The sequence below is a fragment of the Bubalus kerabau genome, chromosome 3 (assembly GCF_029407905.1).
Source record: "Bubalus kerabau isolate K-KA32 ecotype Philippines breed swamp buffalo chromosome 3, PCC_UOA_SB_1v2, whole genome shotgun sequence".
Classification (NCBI taxonomy): domain Eukaryota; kingdom Metazoa; phylum Chordata; class Mammalia; order Artiodactyla; family Bovidae; genus Bubalus; species Bubalus kerabau.
Genome location: NC_073626.1, coordinates 38,174,175 through 38,181,106, shown reverse-complemented (window position 1 = coordinate 38,181,106; position 6,932 = coordinate 38,174,175). Strand labels below are relative to the sequence as shown.

Below are 6,932 nucleotides of genomic sequence, written 5' to 3'. Positions count from 1 at the left end.
CCACGGGGCCGCAAAGAGTCAGACACAACTGAAGTGACTTAGCACATAGCACACAAAACCCATAAAACTTCTTCAGAAAACCCAGGAGAACATCTTTGTTACCTTGAGTTTGGCAAAGATTTCTTAGGACACAAAAAGCATGAGCCATAAATGAAAAAAAAAAAACTTGACAAATTGGACCTTGTGAAAATTAATTATTCTGCTCTTGGGAAGACACTGTCAAGAAAATGAAGATAGACCACAGACTTAGATAATATTTGCCAAACATCTGATAAAGGATGCCCAGAATATAAAGAAATCTCACAGCTCAATAAGAATATAATCCAACTAAAAATGATGTGAGGGACTTCCCCGGTGGCCCAGTGGTTGAGAATCTGCCTTCTGGTGCAGGAGACAGGGCTTCAATCCCTGGTCTGGGAAGGTCCACGTGGTCTAAGCCCATGTGCTACAATTGCTGAAGCTTGCACTCTAGAGCCCATCCCTGCAACAAGGAGCCCCAGCACCATAACTAGAGGGTAACCCTGCCCCCTCGCTGAAGCTAGAGAAAGCCCACTTGCAGCAACAAAGACTCAGCACAGCCAACAAATAAATAATTTAAAAAAATGATCTGAACAGACATTTCTTCAAAGGAAGTATATAAACAGCAAATAAGGCCATGGAAAGATGCCCAACATCATTAGGAAAATGCAAGTTAAAGCAGAATGAGATACCACTATAAATTAAGAGAATGCCTGTACTTTAAAAAAGCTGATCATACTAAGCCCTGGTGAGGTTGCAGAGTAACTAGAATTTTTGTTCACTGCTGGTGGGAATGTAAAATAATGCAGACACTTTGGAAAGCAGTTCAGCCATTTGTTACAAAGTTAAACATAGACTCACCATATGACCCAGAAATCCTACTCCTAAGTATTTACCCATGAGAAATAAAACTGTATATTCATATTAAAGCCTATACCTAAACATTTATAGCTTTGTTCATAGTTGCCAAAAATGAAAAACAATCCAAATGTTCTTCTATTGTGAATGGATAAATAAACCCTGATATAATCACATAATGGAATACTACTCAACAATAAAAAGAAATGAACTGCTGATAAATGCAAAAACACGGTGCTCAGTGAAACAAAATGCTGCATGACATTACAGAAAAGAGAAAGCGACAGAGAGAGAAAACAGTGGTTGCCGAGGGCTTGGAGTATGGGTGGGGGACTGGACATAAAGGGGGAATAAGGAAATTTTAAAAATATTCTATCTCTTGATTTCAGAGGTGGATATATGACATTATACATTTTTATCAATTCATAGATTTGCACACCTAAAAAGGGTATATTTTATAATATGTAAAAGTGAAGTCGTTCAGTTGTGTCCAACTCTTCGTGACCCCATGGACTGCATCCTACCAGGCTCCTCTGTCCACGGGATTTTCCAGGCAAGAGTACTGGAGTGGGGTGCCATTGCCTTCTCCAATAATATGTAAAGTTTACCTCAATAAATATGACCTAAATTTGTAAACACTGGTTGAGGGTTCCCTAATTTTTCCCATATAATTCAAGTCCTCTGATTTATTTTCAGTGAGAGTTGATGTCAGAGTATTTTCACATTCCATCATTCTCTGGGGAATCAGCACCTATTCTTAAAAGGGCTCCAATATTGCATCTGTGATTTTCTTTCAAGCTGCTGATGCTCATCCTACAAGTTTTGATGCTGGATGTTTATTGATCTAACTAAAAGATGTCAAATAAAATGTTTGAAGACCATCAGGACTCATATTTCCGGTGGCATACTGGTCAATTGCAAATCCTCTACATTTTGGCCAACAGACCATTTAGAGACAATTTAAACATGGGCTAACACCCATTTAAAGTTTGTGCACAGGCAGGCAACAGTAACTGCATTGCAGCTGCCACCTGGATAACAGCAATGGTAAGAATCTGTTAAATTCTCAGGTATTATAATGTGAATGTGCTGATCTTCACGTTGGTCAGGTATTATTACGGGAGAAGTCTACATGGAGAAGCTGGACTGCAGACCTCCTTTTGAAAATCTGTTGAAACAGTGATGTGATAGAATATTTTTAATTAGTTTTACAATTTTTTTTCAGAGAACTACGTTTTCAATTGGTTTAGGTAATGTGTGTGCACAATACAAAGTCCAAATTGTAAAACAGAGTGCATGAAAAGTCTCCCTCCAACCCCTTGACCCTCAGACACCAAGTCTGCTCCCTGAGAGAAGCACTGTTGGGGGACCCCGTATGTCTGAATGGATTGAGAAGGCAGAGGCTAAAGAAGTAGAAGGAGCAAAAGGCCATTTGTCAACTAAGAAGAAAAAACACTAGTCTGGTGGCAGAGGTGCAGGAAATAAAGTCATAAATTCAGATAGTGGGGATGTATGTCATTGAGAATTGAACTTAGTTACAAATGCAAGCAATCTAAGAAACAGTGACTTAAGACAAAGACATATTTTTCTCATATAAAAGAAGTCTGGGTGAGCACTTAAGGGCTGATATAGCTGTTCAATTATGTCATTAATTCTCAGGCCTCTTCTATATTTCTGCTCTACCATCTTTAGAAGGTAGTCTCAGGTAGCGAAAGTGGCCAGTGTTGCTCCAGCCATCATATCCAGATACCAGAGGAAAAAGAAAAAGAAGAAAGGGCAGCAGCATGGGTGCTTGCTATCTCCTATTTGTCCCGATTCATTTCAACTCGGCTCTTCTCCTTTCCCATCTGCTCTCTGTTTCAGCAGGCTGGCCTGTGTGGGCTACATCAGTGGCTTTCTTGCCCTTGGTATTCTGATAGATTCAGCCAACAGGATCCACTGCAGGAGATTAGAATGTGAGAAGAGAACGGGCTCAGGACTTTTTCCTTCACTGACTCCCTTTCTACAAAGTCACATCTGGCTGACTGCCACCCGAAGGCCACTGTTCTCAAGGCACTCTGCTCTACCTGACCCTCTGCTTCCCAGCACAGAAAGAGATAACAGTTTGGCTGAGCCTAATCTCGTGTCTGTGCTTGTGCTCAGTGGTGCCCGACTCTGCAACCCCACAAACTGCAGCCCACCAGGCTCCCCTGTCCATGGAATTTTCCAGGCAAGAATAGTGGAGTGGGTTGTCATTTCTGACTCCAGGGGGTCTTCCAGATCCAGGAACTGAACCCACGTCTCTTGCGTCTCCTGCACTTGCAGGCAGATTCTTTGCCACTGCATACTAATCTTGTACTCCTGTTCTATTCTTCGTGATTTCTGTATGTTCTGCTCACATGTTTATCAAGCCCCATAATATATAAAACCTTCCATGTTATCCTAATTTCAGTGTTCCAGCTGCTTCCCTGCTAGAATTCAGAATGATATATAAGTCACAGGCCTGCTGAGTCAGCCTGTTTTAAGAAGTCTTCCAAAGAGCTTCACTCAACAATTTCTTCTTGCGGTTAGAAGTTAGATGGCCATTCTGCTGAAGGGATGTAGGGATATACATATGGCTTATTGTTGGTTGTCAGGGGACTGGTCATTAATAATGAAGAAGGAGGACTAGACAGAGCAGGCAGCTAGATGGTTCTCTTATAAGAGGGATAGAGGGAAAAATAAAGATGCCCCTCAACCCAGTGCCCTGTGGCAACCTGGAGGGGTGGGATGGGATGGGAGGTGGAAGGGAGGTTCAAGAGGGAGGGGACATGTGTATACCCCTGAGAAACATTAATTTGTCATTAACCAGTCTGAAGAGAGAGGCACAATGCATCAGTCATTGAATTTCCAAGAGCTGTCACATTTTAAAAGTGAAGGTCGCTTAGTCTTGTCCAACTCTTTGTGACTCCACGGATTATACAGTCCATGGAATTCTCCAGGCCAGAATACTGGAGTGGGTAGCCTTTCCCTTCTTCAGGGGATCTTCCCAACCCAGGGATCAAACCCAGGTCTCCCGCATTGCAGGCCGATTCTTTACCAGCTGAGCCACAAGGAAAGCCCCACATTTTAAAGGTTACTGTCAAATTCATAGGCAACTGCCCTTGAAGTTTCCAAACTTTGAAGGCCTTTTTCTCCCCTCTCTTATACAGCCTCTTGTAGAATCTGATTAACAGTAGACCTTTTTAACTCCAAAAAAACACACACAAACCATATGCACAATTGTTTAATGACATTCTTTCTGCACAAAAATCCAATGCAATAAAGTTTTTTTTTTCTTTTTTTTTTTAAAGCATAGCATAGTTGTTATGAAATTGTGTCCTGGAGCTAAACTACTTAAGTTTGAAATCTGGCTCCACATATACCAGTGGTGTGTCCTTGAGCAAGTTATCTAGCCCCCATGTGTGTTTCCTTATCCATAAAGTAGATAGAGTGGCCGTGAGGAGGTACTTGGCAGACCTTCTAGTTCAAGGAGCACAGTGGCTGAAGGTCCCCGCTGCTGCACTTTGGAATCTACTGTGGCATTTGTGACCCAGCCACTTCTCCCCACCAATGATGGGGTGTGGCAGAGATACCAAGGCGGGCTCATTTCTGGAAGATCCTAGATTCCATCAGCTAACACTAGCTTGAAGACAACCCCCTCCTGAGCTTTGATGAACTTCATTAAGCCTGCTCTGCCATCCAAGAACATTCTACCAACCTTTCTTCTCCTTTTCACTCAGGGTTAAACTTGGGCTGTGGTCTAGTGACTCCCCCAGCCCTTACCAGCTCCCCTTCACTTCCTTTCTCAAAGGCATTTTACTTAATAAAATCTTTGCACGTTTATTCTGGTCTTGGTATCTGCTTCTCAGAGGACCTGGACTAACACAGTAGGGATAACACTAGTTCCTACCTCTCACTGAGTTGTTGAGAGGATAAAGGAGTTAATTCATTTACTGTGCTTACAATAGTATTTGACAAATGGTAATAATTCAATCCATTTAACTTATTAAAGACCAGATCTTACATGACTACTATTATAGCAGACTAGATAATCCCAAGTCTTCCATTATTAAATACCATAAAATTATGTTGAAATACAGAAAATAGTCTTCTACCTGCATAGTTGAACTTACAAAAAATAAAAAACCCCAGGGACAAAATGGAGAGGGACCTAAACACCAGAGCAGTAGTCCTGAGTTCATCGTGTAGCTGTTACCAGAGAATTTCATGACAACTTTGAATGTAAAGCTGAGAATTGTCAAAGAGCTTTAGAACAAAAGTGGGGACTAAAAGCCAAACTATCAGCAAAAAGAGATCAAGGAGAAGCTTGTCTATCTTCACTTCTATCTGGATAAAGGGAAAAGATTCCTTAAGACACCTGCCCTCACTGAAGGCAGAGTTTGGCATTTATACCACTCTTGTGGCTGAGAACTCCCAAGCTGGTAATACCAGTGACAGAGTGAATACAAGTCCTCTTGCAGGGATAACTGGATTCTCAGGGTTCTTTTCGACATAGCCCTGAAGATGATTTCACGATCCAAAACTGCAGAACCAACAAGGAAATAACCCACCATGAGTGCTGGTGTGAGGAGCAGGATTAGATTCCCAACAACTTAAGGTAGTTATTTTTAATATTTTATTTAATCTCTGGCTGATATAATCTCACATTAAAGAATAGAATTAAAAACAAAATATAACCAAAAATTGAGACTCTCAAAAAGAACCAAACAAAAGTTTTAAAGACTGTCGTATCTGAGTTTCTTTAGAAAGCAGAGCTGAAGGCAAGGATTAGGCTATTGATTCAGGAGATGAAGCCTGTTGAGATTAAGGCAAGGAAGAAAGGGGAAGTGGGCCAAGGAAAGACATGGAGCAAGGTGATAGGGTATGTCACAGTGCTGGCCACTATTGGATAAGCCATGGAGAAACAGCTGGTCACTTGGCAGGAATTTTGCCTAGCACCCAGGATGTCTCTGGAAACTTTTCAGAAAGAAACACTACCTCTATTTGGAAGGAGAATTTATCTCCCCCCAGCTCCCTCTTTTTTCCCATTTCCTATTGCTCAAATCTGCTCCATGGAGAGGTAACCCGTAAGTGCGGTGTTGCTCATCCTTTGATGCCACTCAGTAAACTAGATCCTCTGTCCAGAAGTAGAGGAACAGCTTGGTGCAGACCCCCTAGCATGTAGAAGGTGAAGCATTGTGATCCCAGACCTCCAGCCAACTTGGGGAGCTCAGCAGAGATAGCAGAGTACCCTCACACTTGTGTGAGTTACTAGGAGCTGGAAGAACTTTGAGGATAGAGAGGCAGTTTGACTCAGAGGAGGTGAACAAGCTTCGATTCTGATATGAAATTAAAAATAGAGTCATCAAAATTAAATACTTCCCAGCAGATAGCTTGAATAGTATATGGATACAGCCAGAGACTAACTTGTAGATTGGAAGAGATAATTTAATAAGTTATACCTCTATGCTATATATATATATATATAGAGAGAGAGAGAGAGAGAGAGAGAGAATGCTTCATAAATTTGTGTGCCATCCTTGTGCAGGGGACATGCTAATCCTCTCTGTATCATTCCAATTTTAGTCTATGTGCTGCCCTAAATAAGCATCTCTATGCTAGATTCTGAATAAAGAAAAAAAATGAGGCATGAAAGAGTGAAAAGATGAAATTTATATCCAATAGGAATTTCAGAAGGTGAGAGTAGACAGGAAGAGGTTACACTGATAAAGAACATGAATCCTTAGATTCAGTTTCTGTGATATTTTTGATGTCCAAGGACGGCTTTTGTATGCAGAGAAGGTGATTTTCATTTATTTGGGACTGATTTTGTTTTTACAACTTTACCTACTGCAATTATAAATTTAAAAGCCTAGTTTTTCTTAAACTCCTAAATTCATAAGTTTTATTACACAATTTCATATCCAGTAAATTTTATATAAAATAGAGACAATTTCAGGGAAACTTTCACATAAATGGACTGATTACTTAAGGGAATTTGATTTTGAATAATATTATGTAAACTTGAATAGGACAGACTAATTACCTTTAAATAC

At 40.7% G+C, this 6,932-nt stretch overlaps 1 non-coding gene across 1 annotated transcript; it reads right to left on the bottom strand.

The window, feature by feature from the left end:
- Positions 1 to 6,379: 6,379 nt before the first annotated feature.
- LOC129648016 (U6 spliceosomal RNA) lies at positions 6,380 to 6,487 on the bottom strand. The gene has a single exon (XR_008712623.1). It is a non-coding gene; the product is annotated as a U6 spliceosomal RNA (small nuclear RNA).
- Positions 6,488 to 6,932: the final 445 nt, after the last annotated feature.